The 17,439-nt window shown below is 36.9% G+C and overlaps 1 pseudogene; it reads left to right on the top strand.

The window, feature by feature from the left end:
• The window catches only part of LOC130549720 (NXPE family member 3-like), a 42,625-nt pseudogene extending 41,011 nt beyond the window's left edge, over positions 1 to 1,614 (top strand).
• The last annotated feature ends 15,825 nt before the right edge of the window (positions 1,615 to 17,439 follow it).

Here is a 17,439-nt window from a genome sequence, read left to right as displayed (position 1 = left end):
AAGATTACAGACCCTAACAATGCCTGCAACCACATGAAACACCCTAGCAACACCTTTTACCAGTCAAAATACCCTAGTAACAAGGTAACATACATCAAGTATAATCATAGTAGCATTATGTTATAGCATCATGTTAAGCATGTTAGTTTTGCCACGCCAAGCACCACTCTTTTTTTTATCTAGTTTAAATCCTCATTGTTTTAGTGCTAAAGGTACCTCTCTAATTGTACAATTTGAGATATTGCCCTCTTTAAATAATTGTTTAATGTACTTAAGCTGCTTATTTTTAAAAGCTTAAATCTTGGCAATCTTCAGATTAAAATAATTGCCTAATTATGCTATTTATATTCTCAGCTCTAGCACTTTTTGTAAGTTTTTGTGATGACTATTTTTTTTGTTACAGACTGAATATGGAATTGAATGGTACAGGATGCATTTGAACACAGTGATGAGGGAGATGTTCAGTGATATTAATGGAGTCATCTACTTTGATGTCTGGCAGATGACTTCATGTCACTACACAAATGAAAATATTCACCCAGTCCCTGTTATCATCAGCAATGAGATTGATATGATGCTCTCTTATGTCTGCCCTTAATGACACAGGAAAAGTAAACGTTAAGCAAACGTTTATGTTGTCGCTTTGAAACCATCAGTATGTGCATACAGTATATAATTTACGCTTGTCTTGCGTACAATACATCAATGTATGCAATGTTATTGCCTTTAAACACAGGTAACCATTTTGACTGATATATTATTTTTTACTGAATATGTTATGTATATATTTGTATCTGTAAATTGTGTAAATAATTTGTTGCATTAGAAATCCATGTGTCAGCATGTACTGCATCTGGAATATTTAAAGCCTATTGCATTAAGCCACCAACAATCACGTGTGACTAAAGGAACGTTAAAAGTAGCAAAACTTTAATTTAATTTAGATTAAAACCTTTTCAAGCATTGCACACTTTTATTGTTTTACTTTGTAAAATCACTGCCTCATCTTGTGTAAATGGTGTCACACAAAATGTAACGTTTAAAGTCAATTTAAATCAAATTAAGTTAAATTAAAGTGTTTCTTTAATGTACTGTGCAAAACACATGAAAATACATTTTGACACACATCTTCAGTATTGTGGGGAACACCTGTTTTGTTTTGTTTTTTTAAGTGTTTGGTTTAACAGGTTAAATGAACCCAAAAATATAGTCACAATTACTTGATTTAACTAACATAGGGCTTACAGCTTTAACGGTTTTGATATATTTTTATGTAATTTATATGAATCTACACTGTAAAAAATTTACTGTAAAATTTAGAGCAACTTACTGGCAACTTTGGTTGCCAGTAAGACTGTACATTTTTACAAGAGTACTGTAAATCATTAACTACAGTTTCACTGTAAAAATACAGCATATTTCTGTATATATACATGTGAAAATATGTACTTTTTTTTACAGCTGTCACTGTAAAATTACAGTTAAAGTGTACAGGGGCAACTGTGAATTTATATGGACTGCTATACTTGTATAGTGAATTATAGCATTTGGTGTGAAATTCGATTCACTAAATTAACTACAGTTAAGATTTTTCACTGCTAGTACATGTAAACCAACCTTTTGCTGTACATTTCTGTAGTGTTTAGATGTGTTAATTGAATGTAACTGTGTTAGGAAAGTAACATGTAACATTTTAATTATATTTTGCTAAAATGAACGAAATGAACGATATGACTCGAAAAAAGATTCGTTCATTTTGCTGAACGAGACTCAAAGATCCCAGTCAGTAAAATGATCCGAACTTCCCATCACTACTTTCTAGCGGCTCCTCTATCGAACACGCACGTGCACGGGCACACACGCACAAAAGTGTTCATTGCTGCACAACCTTACTGTTAGGAGGGCTGATAAAATTGTTCCTTAAAAAAGTAATAAACAGTTACACTTCGGCTTTGTGACTTTAGTGCTATACCTATATAGTAAAAATAAAATGGCCTTATTTTATCTGCTTTTTGATTATTACAAACAATAATGAAAATGATTATCTTAGAATAGAAGATATGCTGTCTCTTGCATCACATAAATTATCAATAGTTAAGTATGTGGTCTTGTAGTCATGATTTTTTTCTGTCTCTGTCTTGACTGTCTCAATTGGACTCGGTCTTGACTTGGACTCGAACCTCTCTGGACTTGGACTTGACTTGGACTCGAACCTCTTTGGACTTGGACTTGACTCGACTAGTCCTGGTCTTGGACTTGTCTTGGACTCGACAATGGTGGACTTGACTACAGCCCTACGCCTTACATACAGGACATAAAATAACATGCATCGCTACTCAAACAACCAGTCATACCCCTGGCAATTTCACAGTGTCCAACATAAAACAACACATAGCGTATTCAAATGTCCAACCCTGTCACCATGCCGGACGTAAACAAGTTAAAATATATCCCGTTATAACCGAGCGCTGTCACAACAATTTAGGATCTGGAGTGTTTCGTCTCTCTCAGGAATGCCTGTCTCTGTGAAACGCGACCCTTGTCGTCTCTGTAAAATGTAAGTTTTAATCATTCTATATCTCTCTATATTGAATGTTTTATTCATTTATTTATTTATTTAATCAATATTTTATTTATTTATTGATTGCTTTATTTATTTTTAAACCGTGTTTATTTTTTCATAATTTCCTTTAAAGGTGTGTTTATTTTTATCATTTCCTTCAAAACGTGTATTTTCATATGCGTAAGTATGAAACGTCAAACATGGCATGCCCAGACATCCCCGGACAAAATGGAATGGAAAAAGAATGGGAAAATTTTTCTTTAGTTTGAAAAAGCTTGTAAATAAAAAAAGTATTTGTTTTATTAATAATACATTAGAAATTGGAGGACAAGGTGGATCTAATCACAAGGCAAGTAAAGATTCACAGCTCTACTATTAATTTTAGTGTTTATTTGTGAAAAAAGGTTTACACCTACCTGACTTTAAATGAATCGTGTTGCCTTCATGAGCATCACTGAATGTTTCTATCTATTGTAATAGTTGTGCATGAGTCTCTTGGTTGTCCTAAAAATATGTAAAAATATGAAAAGGTGAAGATTCTGGAGGACCTGGATAATTTTTCTGAAGATCAGTGGAAAGTTTAATGACTCAGGACAAACAAGAAACATAAAAACTGTAATTGATTGTTCAGGTAACAACATACAGTATTAATAATCAGGGGGATGTAAACTTTTGACCTGGGCTATTTTTTAGAAATTCTCTAATTAATCTTTGGTGTGAACTTTGTTAACATTTCTTTTGCGAAATAACTTGTTCAGGGCAGGACTAAATAAAACTTTATTTTCCATATTCGTCTTGTTTTTCCAAAATTTTAAGCATTTCCCAGATTCCGCAAGGGAGATGAAAACTTTTGACATCAACTGTGTACTGTAGGGTTGGAAAAAATAACAGGAATGTATTGCTGTGTCACAACCCCCACTTTCTTCCCAAAAGGTACCATTTGCCCTTCTAAAGATCACGGGGTGCTCATATTGATCAACCACTTTAGGCTGAGCTGTTTGTTTATTGAAGGTCCAGTAAAGTGGACTTTAAACCTTACGGGACCGGGGGCACTGTGGGTAGTCGTGGCCTAATGGTTAGAGAGTCGGACTCGTGACCAGAAGGTTGCCGGTTCGATTCTCAGGGCCGGCGGGTAACGACTGAGGTGCCTTTGAGCTGCAGTGATAGCTGCCCACTGCTTCTGGTGTATATGTGTTCACGGCTTGCAGTGCATGAGTTCACTACTCACTGGATGGGTTAAATGCAGAGGTCACCATAGCTAACAAATAGGTCACTCTCAGAGGACAGGTCCAGTGGAGGATAATCAAGAATGCCAGTGGTGCAGAAAGAAGAAGCCAATGGCTGTAGTTTAGGTGGATGGACACAGCATGGGCTGCCAGATGACCTTGTAACAATGCAACACACACCCAGGTCTGATCAACCTGCTCTGATCAAATCCCAGGCAAGTTGACACCCAGAAATGCTATTAACCTCAAATTCTGGCACATGAGTAATGTCATTTATGAAATGACTCTCATAAAGGCCATTTAGGCCATTTCCCAGCAGTTGATTTAAAAAAGGAAGAACATTTTTTTTATGACGTCACTGTTTGGGGAAGCATATAGTTATAATTTATATATTTCCATCATATAGCCCAGTGTGGGGTGGGCCCCACTGGTGGGGAATAGAGACATGACAAGTGGGGCGCGACAAACAGGAGGAAATTTAATCATTTTGTGCCCATCTCCTTTATTCCTTTATTTATTGCCCATACACTCAAAACAAAACAATGACACATTTAAATGTAAGCCTTACTTAAAACAACATCAGACTGCAAAGAAAATGTCACGTGGAACCACAACCAAATGATTTTACGTCGGGATGTTAATTGAAGCAGAACAAAAACTTTAATGTGGAGAGACAGTAGGCGGTAGCAGGTATACAAGTTAGCAATGGATACGTTTGTGACATGGAAAGTAAATAAACCACGACAGACAGTGGACCTAAAATTTATTGCCATTTTGTTGGGGCGATCGGGGACAGGTGAGGCTCAGAATCCTTCCCTACCTCCAAAGTGGGGAATGACAGAAAAAGTTTGAGAAACACTGGAATAGCCAAGCCTAATATTTTGCCATATATCATGCAAAAACAGGCAATCACTATTGTCTCCTGATTTATGTATTTATTAAATGTGGGGTTTTTACTAAATCAGTGTCACAAGACAAGCACACAAGTTACATACAAAGAGGTACATAATTTAGTTACATACAAATATATTAAGAAATATAAAAGAAAGAAGCATAAGTAGAACTATGGAAAGCTGGTTGCACAGAACATGTAAACACCAAACAGGGTATCCGACTCAAAGCAAAAAAACATCCTCTGGTATTTTATATTTAAAAGATTCATGCATCTGCAACAATTACAAATGATGCCTCCTGATATTGTCAAAGAATTAGATACAAAGATGCTGGACGATATTGACAGAGCATGAATTTGATTTACAAAGACATCTAAATACATAAACATTCAAAATAAGCCTTTAGTATTTGTCAGGATCTATTACAAACTGCTAAGTAACAGATTAAAGCAGACTCATGGGTAAAACAGCTAAATATCAAATGAGAGAGGTACAGCTGTTACAGAGTGCACATGTCTGTTATGTCCATAACTATTTGTGCTTAATTATTTCTTAAGCGTAAATTCAGAATCAACCATTTTTTTCCACACCCAAACCACAAATATTATATTCCTTCTGTTCAGAATCAGGTAAAAACAGTGCTTAGATTCAATGGAAGTGGAAAAAGAGTATAGTATAGTAATATTATAATACACTTTCCACAAAAACAAACGTAAATTGACCTCAGCCTGAAATACAAAAGGAATTAACAGGTCTACGCTGGTACATTTATTTCTCTCTGTTCATTCTGCTGTGCACTTAGTTTTAAAGGAGATTACTTGCAAAAGAAAAAAGACCACTTGTACATTTTCAGTACAGGAGGATCAGCCACCTGCTTGTTATATAATTTTAACATCTAAAATTAAAGTCTGCTTTGTATCATCTCATTAAATCCAGTAGTTAAAAATAATCTATAAAACTACTTAAGCTTTCATTGAAGGATGGCTTACAAAAAAAGGTGTTGGATGTGAAAATCAGACATTTTAAAGCTATCTAAAAAACTACTAGATGATTAAAAGCTATTTAAAATGTTTATTTGGCAAGCTGTCCACACCACTAAATCTGCTTCAGAGCCATCTGGGGGAAAGAAAGAAATTGATAAATGATTATCACACTGTCAGATTTTTTTACTACAACTTTACCATGCTTCTTTTCACTATGAATCATTATTATAAAAATGTTATTCATAAGAAAACAAGTTTTTATGTATGACCCAACTGACCTTTCGCATCAGCCAAAGTGCTTCCAGTGAATTATTGTGACATAATAATTTCTGGAAAAATGGCCTGTTTTTTTCAGACAAAAGCAGACAGAAGGTCTGTCTTTAAATATGCATTTAAAGTATAAATTTTGAATATGAAAGTGACTTGGAATGAAATAAACAAAATCAAGGACGAAGATATAGCTTACTGGTCATAAAACAGAAAGTACAGCATCACCTAAGACCATTGAGCAGCAACAATGTTCCTGTAACATCATTGTTTCGATCATTAAAAAGCTAATTCAGTGTGCCAAGGGGGGGCGTGGTTCAGCGAGGTCTACAGCGGGAGAGAGAGCTGGGAGAGGAGCGGTGAGTAAATGGGACAAGTGCAAATGACAAACACCTGTCTCATTCCAGTAAGTGGCGTTGGGGAGCATAAAGGCTGCGGAGCGAGAGCGAGATGACTGCTACTGGCTGCCTGAGAGACTGGAATCCTCGAGAGAGAAACTGAAATAATCTTTACCTGAGACTGCAGTATATGTTGATGGTTTTTTTGTTGTGAGCGAGAGTGGCTCAACGTTGTGTTTGACGCAAGTATTCTAATAATAGAGCCAGTAGTAGTCAAGCCGACCTCGTCCTCTTCCTTCCTTGTCTTGAACTTGTTACAATCAGTAAAGTCACATTAGATATAAGTGGATTAAGCCTCCGAATACACTGAAAACTATAAAACATGTTTAAAAGTTACACTGGCTAAGTGGCACTAAATGACAATTTGACTTGACACAGCGAATACAGGTGCTGGTCATATAATTAGAATATCATCAAAAAGTTTATTTATTTCACTAATTCCATTCAAAAAGTGAAACTTGTATATTATATTCATTCATTACACACAGACTGATATATTTCAGATGTTTATTTCTTTTAATTTGATGATTATAACGGACAACTAATGAAAATCCCAAATTCAGTATCTCAGAAAATTAGAATATTACTTAAGACCAATACAAAGAAAGGCTTTTTAGAAATCTTGGCCAACTGAAAAGTATGAACATGAAAAGTATGAGCATGTACAGCACTCAATACTTAGTTGGGGCTCCTTTTGCCTGAATTACTGCAGCAATGCGGCGTGGCATGGAGTCGATCAGTCTGTGGCAATGCTCAGGTGTTATGAGAGCCCAGGTTGCTCTAATAGTGGCCTTCAGCTCTTCTGCATTGTTGGGTCTGGCATATCGCATCTTCCTCTTCACAATACCCCATAGATTTTCTATGGGGTTAAGGTCAGGCGAGTTTGCTGGCCAATTAAGAACAGGGATACCATGGTCCTTAAACCAGGTACTGGTAGCTTTGGCACTGTGTGCAGGTGCCAAGTCCTGTTGGAAAATGAAATCTGCATCTCCATAAAGTTGGTCAGCAGCAGTTTCCAATGTGATTACATGATTAAGTCGTGGATGCACAGAGGTAGTGCAAAGTGTACACTGTAAAAAATTTACAGCAACTAAAGACTGTAAATCTTTACAAGAGTACTGTAAATCATTAACTACAGTTTCACTGTAAAAATACAGCATATTTCTGTATATATACATGTAAAAATATGTCCTTTTTGTTACAGCTGTCACTGTAAAATTACAGTTAAAGTGTACAGGGGCAACTGTGAATTTATATGGACTGCTATACTTGTATAGTGAATTATAGCATTTGGTGTGAAATTCGATTCACTAAATTAACTACAGTTAAGATTTTTCACTGCTAGTACATTTATGTAAACCAACCTTTGCTGTACATTTCTGTAGTGTTTAGATGTGTTAATTTAATGTAACGTGAACAATAAAACTTTTAAAATAACAGGATTTCATTGATGTAGCAAAATGCATTTATTGTACAATAAACATGAACATTAAGTGAAATAAGAGATTGCGAAATAAATGAAAGGCCCTAAAAATACAAGAATGCTTCCTTTCACAACAGTGAAGATTACACAATAAATAAAAGGCTTTAGCTTAGAAATACAAGGAAAAATGCAGATTGCCAAATATGTCTTTAAACATGAGAAATGGTCTGAATTGTGCCTACCTTTAAATTGCTTGTTTATAAAAAGGCAAGATGTTGCATGTACATTAACCTGGAAAATATGGCCAGCGTCTCTTATTTCAATTTCATTGGAATTCTTCGTTTTAAATGGCAAGCCATTCAAAGTCCATTCGTTTCAGTAGCAGTGTGCATGTGGGTTCATTCCATGCATTTTTTTATTCGCTTTTCAGCAGCAACTTTAGATCCAGTTTCGGTTTTGATGCCCACAATTCCTCTGTGAAAAACAACCAGAACATCTAGTTACCAAAAAAGCAGCATATACTAAAAGAATAAAATACAAAACTTGCCAGACAAAGAAGTGTCATTTTAAAGAGGCACCCAAAAATTGTTGTCCAGTGCAGTTACTTTTATACAGACTGGGTTTATTAAAAATGCAGTTTTAGGTCCTGAAAGTCCTAGCAGTCTAGCCATATTAGTTATTAGCATCTGCTCTAGAGTTTGGTGTGAAACATGACAGGGATTTATGGATAAACAGTGCGTAATCAATGTGACAACATGTGTTGCTCCAGCCCTACATATCTAATCCTGATAAAGCATTCTAACTGGAAAACCATAGACGTCAAGAACATTTGCAAGTAAACAATAAATATTGGTTAAGAGTTTATGCTCTGACTTACCTTTGAATAAATTTGAGTGTGCATGCAGCTTCATACTGACAAGCCAGGTTTAAGTTGTAATGGGTCACAAACAATGCTGCCAGACCCTCAACAAATGTCCCTGAACATGGTCCCAGGATAACTTCCCTTTCAACTGACATCATCCATTTGCTTGGGGTCATCAATTCACCTAGAAAAATATGAAAGAGTAAACTTAGATTAACAAGGGTTGTAAAAGTATGGTTCATGGCCTGCTAACAAAAGAGCTTATCTTACTCAGTAATTCTGTTTTTTCCAGTCAAAATATATATAAAAATTCTTAAATGAAGATGCATTAACTAGATAAGAAAAATGACAAGATATTATTAAGTCTTGTTTCAAGGGGGGAAATCTAAATTAAATGCATTTGCTCAAAACAAGGAAAATGATTTGCCAGTGGGATAAGTAAAATAATCTTCTTTTTGGATTATTTTACTTACCCCACTGGCAGATCCTTTTACTTACAAATGGATACGCCCTTTCTTGCAGTGTGGGTACCTCATGTAAACTAAAAATGATAATACTACAAAATATGAGATACTGGTGATTATAGTAGAAAGCAAAGAATCGTTTGTATAATGTTTACATGGACACAATTCAAATTACCTTGGATAATCAGTGTGGGTGAATCCGGTAATTCACCTCTTTCCATGTCGGCTGCAGTTGCTGCTACATAAAATAAGTAAACAAATTCAAATTTTGCATTAAAAAGTATATATTTTATATATATAGCACTTAAAAAATAAATATTACATACAACAGCTTCAATTAGAAGGGACTCAGGTTTTTTCTTTAAAATGGGCCATTAAGAGGTGCAGGACAAACAGGACCAGAGAATTTCCCTGACAGAACGGCACGCACCTCATTGTTTGTTGGCTTTTCTAGAAAAAATATAGAAGGTTAAATTTCTTACAAAAAGAGATTCATCAACAATTTCGGAAAAATTTAGCCCAGCAACCTCTGACCTATCGCTTTCAGACACAACATCAGTTTCCATGGCCATGGCAGGCTCTTTCAAATGGTCTACAGAGCACTTTTTGTGTGTCCCTGACAGATGTGATGCGAATGTAGATCTTACCTTAAATGTCCTATTGCGACCAAAAGGGCACTGGATCTCCAGTCCTGATTGAATATGGCTCTTCAAATGAAACAGAAACTGTGTTAGGGTCCCACCTTGAACTTTACACACCGCATTTTAATGTTTTATCACATATCTGTGCCTTAGAGAAGAGTCCTAAACAAACCTGTGACGGTCACTGTGACATACATCTGTAACGTTATATGTGGGACATAAATAAAACAAAGAAAACATGTTGCCAGTCAGGCACACCACATTGAAATTGCGAATTAGTTTCAAATGCTGCACAAAACACGTGAGTGTACTGCTCTCGTTATTACAGAACTGACAGGTAACTTAAACATGTTAAACAGGATGACACAAACCTGCATGTGAATGGCAACTTTCTAACGAGCTCAAGTACCAATATGAACGCCATGCACGCTTACAAGTGAACTTAAAACAAAACAAAAACACAAAGAAAACTCGTTCCAGCATGTTCATGAAATTAACACGCACTAACTACATCAAATTATGTGCTACAGTGCTAGACTCACCTAATAATAAATTCAGCGGAGAAAGCAAATTAGGCGGACAATCTAGTTTTGCAATGTGACAAAATAATAATATTACTCGTTCACGATTTAACAGAGGTACTGGGCTATACATTACTCACCACTTCACATCCCCACTCGGTCCACCTTCGGTAGTCGCAATGTGCATGTGCAGCGCGTGAAATGTCCATGTCCACTGCTGATGACGTCATGACATTGCGCGAACTGCGCTACGCAGATATTGTCCAAATTTGTTTTCTTTACATTAAACATTAAACCAGTATATGTGTACGTTATCAAAATCTGCAAGTTTATAATTCATTTTAAAGACTGCATTCATTACAATTGAGTATAGCGTTTGTGTTATTGTAAAGTACCAAACTTATTTTAAAACTAGTGCCACAGTTGACTTTTTAAATATAAAAATAAATACATAAAATAAAACAATATGTGTCTTTACAAAAATGTGTTCCTGTAGCATTTGCTACATATTAGCATTTTTAAAAAATACAGTAGGCCTATTGTAGACATACAGGCTGACTGTAAAATTTACATCGGCCGTTTAGCATGCTCCCACAATTCATAGCAAATTACAGTAGCACTGTAATTTTCAAAGTACAGTAGTCTATTGTAAAAATTTACTTTAAAAATTAAAGCAATTTCTTTCAGTGTACGATTTTTTATTTTTCTTAGAAAATGACTAATCGTATTGGTAGACAACACACTTATTCATTGGCTGGTGTCATATAGAACCTTTTGAAGTTGTGCTGAAACTGAAATTTGTACCTTTAACCTACTGATCCCCATCAAAGTCCATTATATAGAGAAAAATCCTGGAATGTTTTCCTCATAAACCTTAATTTCTTTTCAACTGAAGAAATTGTTTACTTTTTTCGAGTGAAGAAATAAAGACAATGATGTCCTGGATGACATGGGGGGAGTACATTTTCAGAAAGTTTTAATTTTGTTGTGAACTATTACTTTAACAGAGTGGTATCCCACCCCTGTAGTCATCCTATTTTATGTTACTTAGCTAAATACTATAATAGTAGCCATGGCCTATAGTGTAATTGCTGTAACAACATAATGTGCGGTGACTGCCACTGGTTTCTGCCAGGTTTAGGGAATGTGTGAAACTGTTATCCTCAACATTACGATTAAATTTTACTTGATAAAATTCTGGCAAACCAGACATTTCAACATGCAATTCTGCAATGTGGCTTCTTATACAACAACCCGTGAGGTAAAATTCTGGACGAGTCATCTCGTGTGAGTTTTTAAAGTCTTTGTTGTTGTACCCTAGAAAACTAGGGAACTACAGGCCTATATCGAATCTACCTTTCATATGTAAACTTCTGGAAAAAGTAGTTTCAACTCAATTATGCTCCTTCCTCCAAAGGAATGACATCAATGAAGAATTCCAGTCTGGATTTAGAGCATGTCACAGTACAGAGACTGCTTTGATCAGAGTTACAAATGATCTGCTATTGGCGTCTGACTGAGGTTGTATCTCGTTATTTGTGCTGCTAGACCTTAGTGCTGCATTCGATACCATTGACCACAGCACACTCCTACATAGACTCGAAAATTACGTCGGCATTAAAGGAATAGCTTTGAAATGGTTTAAATCTTATTTATTTTTCAATTTGTAGCAATAAACAATGAGGTGTCACGCAAATCGCAAGTCCAGTATGGTGTACCACAGGGCTCAGTCTTAGGGCCTGCTCTTCGCATTATACATGCTACCTCTAGGAGATATAATAAAGTGACACGGAGTTTGCTTTCACTTTTATGCTGATGATACTCAACTTTATATTTCCTCGAAGCCTCATGAAACACAGCAGTTCCATCGAATAATGGAATGCATAGTCTATATAAAAAACTGGATGAGTAACAACTTTTTATTACTGAACTTGGACAAAACAGAAGTGTTACTTATTGGACCGAAAACTGCTATAAGTAACAACCAAGAATACTGCTTAACTATTGACGGATGTTCCATAAAACCCTCGTCGTCAGCAAAGAATCTTGAGAAAGAATCGGTCTATTCGATAGTAGTCTGTCATTTGAGAGCCACGTCGCCAACACCTGTAAAATTGCGTTTTTCCATCTTAAGAATATATCTAAACTACGTCATATGCTGTCAATGTCAGATGCAGAGAAGTTAATTCATGCATTCATGACATCAAGACTAGATTACTGTAATGCACTGTTAGGTGGTTGCCCTGCAGGCTTATTACAAAAACTCCAATTGGTCCAAAACGCGGCAGCTCGAGTTCTTACACGTACAAAAAAGTATGAACATATTAGCCCGGTTCTGTCAACCTTGCACTGGTTACCTATAAAGCATCGCGTTAACTTTAAAATCTTGCTTATTACCTATAAAGCCTTACATGGTTTAGCTCCTCAGTACTTGAATGAACTCCTTTTGTATTACAGTCCTTCACGTGCATTACGCTCTCAGGCGTCCTGTCAGTTGGTAATACCTAGAATTTCAAAATCAAGTGCAGGTGGTAGATCCTTTTCCTATCTAGCGCCTAAACTTTGGAATAGTCTTCCCTGCACTGTCCGGGAGGCAGACACACTCTGTCAGTTTAAATCTAGACTAAAGACGCATCTTTTTAATCTTGCATACACTACTCTTCCATAATATAAATCTTCAGAGGGTTTAGGCTGCATTAGTTAGATCAACCGGAACCAAAAACACAACTGATGTACTTGTTGCATCAAAGAGTGCAGAACAGTACTCTACTCTCAGCCAGTCTTGTCTCATTGTTCCAAGGTTACCACAGCGAGCAGGATGCAGTTCATGGCCTGACCTGATGGTAGAGCGGAGAATGGGAAGCGGCGACCTGACAAGAGCTGAGATGATAGAGCTGGATAAAGAAGGACGCGATCACCTGACGCGTCTTCATGGCCTGACATGATGGTAGAGCGGAGAATGGGAAGCGGCGACCTGACAAGAGCTGAGATGATAGAGCGGTCACCTGACACGCCTTCACCACAAAATTTCAAATGCTATTAGATTATTAATGATAATCTTAAACTATAATTAATAGTAAGTTTATTTATTTTATTTAGCCTTGTTGTGCAAGCTCTGTGGAGCTTGTGCAGAGGCAGCAGCTTTTGCCAGAGGGGAACTGAAATCCCCTGGTTGGGCCTGGGTTCTCCTGAGGTTTTTTTTCTCGATTAGAGTTTTGGGTTCCTCGTCACCATTTGCATACTGTTTTTTGCACTATTTGCCTGGCCGGGGGGGCTGCTTTAGAATTTTAAAGTTTTACTTAATAATTTTACTTTAGAAATGTATAGTCTGTTATATTTGACCTGTGCTTCTCTCTCCTTTATTTTAAATGTGTTCTCTCACTGAGCGTGTGTGTGTGTGTGTGTGTGTGTGTGTGTGTGTGTGTGTGTGTGTGTGTGTGCGTGCGTGCGTGTGTGCGTGCGCGTACTTGTCTGTGTTTTCAACTTTTTCTTTTTTTTTCAGGTACAACTTTAATTGTTTTGCTTAGTCAATATGTCTTATGTACAGCTGCTTTGTAACAATGAAAATTGTAAAAAGAGCTATATAAATAAAGTTGAGTTGAGAGTACAGTGTGAGGGCTGAGATCCTGCAGTTTGACATGGCTCTTAGCTGGGATCTTGTTATTGCAGTGTGAAGACAAGCAACAATTGCGAAAGACTATTTGAAATTGCACAGTGCACTGTGTAGTCAGTTTAACTAATCTGCTGTTTGTTTGTTTGTTTGTTTGTTTGTTTGATCGGAAGAAATGTCAATCAAGGGCGAAGGGTCAGTTGGTCAAACTAAAGAAATTATTATACCAAAGTAGACAAAATAATCATTATATCAAAAGAAAAAAAGTGTAGACCCTCTGATCAGCTAACCTTCTGAGCAGCTTCTGAAAACTGTTTGGCCCCATGGAACAGATGGCTAGTCTTATCTTCAACCTTCATCACGCGCTCTCCATGCTCACTCAGAACCTGACTAGCCCTCCGCATCACAATTCCCATCTTCCGTACCATTGGAGGGGAAGGGCTGCTCTTAGATGCTTTCACATGTTTTGCTGAAGAAAAAAGAAAATAAACTTGGTTAAGAAACCTCCCTCTTACACCTCAAGTCTACTTCACAATCTTTTTGCAAAATGCAACTTGTGTGGCCAGTTTTGGAAAAAGAGAGCGGAGTGGGTTGGGTTGGCCAGGTCAAGATAGTGAGCAGGTGGTGGTGAGCAGCTTTAAACTGACAATGGGCCATAGTGACGTTATGCAAGTTAGTGTGCTATCAGAATGTGCTACCTTTGTGTTCTCATGTTTGGAGTTAGGGTTTGGGTTACCCAGTAGGCAACTTTCTGAGGAGGTAGCATTTGTGTCTACACACAAATATTTTTGTGTGTCGGTAGCTGATTGTCAACCGTCAGCCCTAACACAGTGGTGTAGTCTAGTTTTTTGTAATGAGTATACTCTGATTTTTCCCTTCCTGCCTCATACTCACTTGTCTCAGATCAACACGAATGCATACAGTATGCCTCTACATGTAAAGAAGAGCATTCGGAAAAGACTACTTTTGTGATATCAACATATCAACATCAGTTTATTATTAGCAACAGAATACTTATACACTCAACAAGCTCTGTGAAGACTAGACTGTTTTCTACCGTTTAGTGCTAATCAGTTTCTAACTTAATCAGTTAAGATGTTATATACATTCCATAAATCACAGGTTTTATCAGCTGGCAATTTTCTCATAAAACTCAGCTGAAGTCATTTTGTGACATACTACAGCATTTTCTAAATAAACCCACACTGCAAAAAACAATATAACTATCACAGAAACTCTATTGGTTTCCATTAAAATACCACTATGAACCTTTAGCTTTTGCCATTGAAACCATTACACAATTTTTAGTGTGTTTTAGGCATTTTTCAAATATGATTTAACATCCCACCAATAGAATCCATCACATACCAGTAGAACCATTACAGTTTCCATTAAAGCCAGTACAAATCCTTTTAAAACCATTATAACATATTTAATGGTTTATATTGTTTTTTTTTCAGCAGGGAAGGGATTTGTATTGGTTTTACTGGAAAATGTAATGATTCTACTGGTATGTGATGGATTCTATTGGTGGGATGTTAAATCCTACTAGAATAATGCCCAACGCACAAAAAAAGATTTTTTTAATGGTTTTAATGGAAATGGCTATTGGGTTGTAATGGTATTCTGATGTAAATTAGAATTTCTGTGATGGTTTTTGACTTCCCTTTAACAACCCAATGTTTACAATGTTTTCCTTGTACATGTACAGTATTTATTTGTAGCATTTGCAAATAGACTGTAGTACATTTATAGTCACTCTCTCAGTAAATTAGTAGGCTAGTTTGTGTAGGTTAGTTTGTGTATAAGTTTATTCTTGTTTTACTCCACTGTTGTATGTCTGTATTTATGTAGCATTGTGGTCCTGTGAGGCACAACATTTCATTCCACTGTATGTCCCCACATGTAGCAGAAAGACAATAAAGCTCAACTTGAACTTGTAAGACGTTTTAAAAATCACATGTTGACACTTCGCTCTGTCACTTTAATCTGTTTCAGCCTAAACTTTTCTCCAGCACGACTTACTTTATTTGTAGGACTCCGCATAAAGTTTATTTGTAGGACTCCACATAAAGAATGTTATTCCTGTAAATGTTAGTGTGGCGTGCGCGGTGTGTGTGGGAGAGAGAGATAGCAAAGAGAGAGCCGACTACGCCACCCCAGATATGGGCTGGGGACCCAAACCAAGTACACAAGCACCAAAAGCACACAGGTTCGTTAGTGGCTGAGACAGGTAGCAGACAGCAGGGGAAGATGGCAAACAATTTATTCAAAACACGTAATATAAAATACAGACTAGTCTTTAATATAAATCATTAAAACCAAGAAAATACATCACTCTAAAATACCAGACACACACACACTCAGAAACACACACATTCTCCAACTCAGAACTGGGGAAGTCGTTCTGTCTATCCAGTAACTCAGCAATCACTTGTGCTTGCTCACATCACAGCACACTAAAACTCCTCCCCTTTGTGAACACTGCAAACCAACAACCACAGCACCACAAACAGAGGATCTCAGCCACTACTGGTTCCCCAATTCTGGAAAGAAAAGAAACAAACATACAAAAATGTAACATTAAAGACTGTCAATAACACATATCATTTGCTACCAAGGGAAATCAGCGTATATCCCTTACGGCAACCCACACTGCCCATAAATTATTGGTAGCACCGAGTCGCCCTATAAGCAACCAGCCAAGAAACAGATACTTGACAGTCTGTAAAACAAAAGAAACCAATCCAAAAGAAACAAAAGATCATATAAAGCAAAATAAACAAATAACTACAAAAGAAAACAAATTAACCAAAAAAAACTAATTGACCAAAAATACTCACAAAGACAACCAATAATAGTGACACATACGTAGTGCTCTGATCCGGTAATCACCCCGCTTTAAGTCCACAACTCAACACAAGTTCAATACCGTTACTTGTAGCTGCGTCACCAGCGGGGGAAGAACGCACTACGAGGCCGATCATCAAAAGAGTTATTATCCGCTGAAATTGAATGATCGTTAAACTGGATTATTCCTGCACACAGACCCAGGACAAATACACTGTCCCACGTAAGGCAGAGAGAGATAGACAGCTTCATCAATGATGAAGCTGTCCACTTCCGTCCGGAAACACTCTGGTTCAGGCATCCATTATATATGCAGGAGAGAAAGATAAGTCGAGCAAATCAGCAAATCAACGCGAACATTGACAACACTGTTCACATCCGTCCAGAAACACTCCGGTTCAGGCATCCATTATATATACAGGTAGTAGTTAGTTTTACTCAAAAGGGAGGATCACAACGCCAAAATAGCGTCTATCTCAGCCTGCTGCAACACCTCCAAACACCCCAAATCACTGCAGAAACATAACAAACTTATAAGTTAGAGAGAAATTACCTTCCCATTACCCCATGCGTGAAAATGAGTAACACACCTGCAGATAATGACTCGTATTGCACAACGCACTTGATGCGAAAATAGGTTCCGGTTCCTGTCTGCATCGCTGCCGGCGGTTTGTTTGTATCCCCACACTTCGCTCTAGTATTAGTGTATTTTATTATCGTAACTTATCCTGATATCTC

This window comes from Triplophysa rosa, unplaced genomic scaffold (assembly GCF_024868665.1).
Source record: "Triplophysa rosa unplaced genomic scaffold, Trosa_1v2 scaffold15_ERROPOS267728, whole genome shotgun sequence".
Classification (NCBI taxonomy): Eukaryota; Metazoa; Chordata; class Actinopteri; order Cypriniformes; family Nemacheilidae; genus Triplophysa; species Triplophysa rosa.
This window is presented reverse-complemented; position numbering and strand designations above follow the sequence as displayed.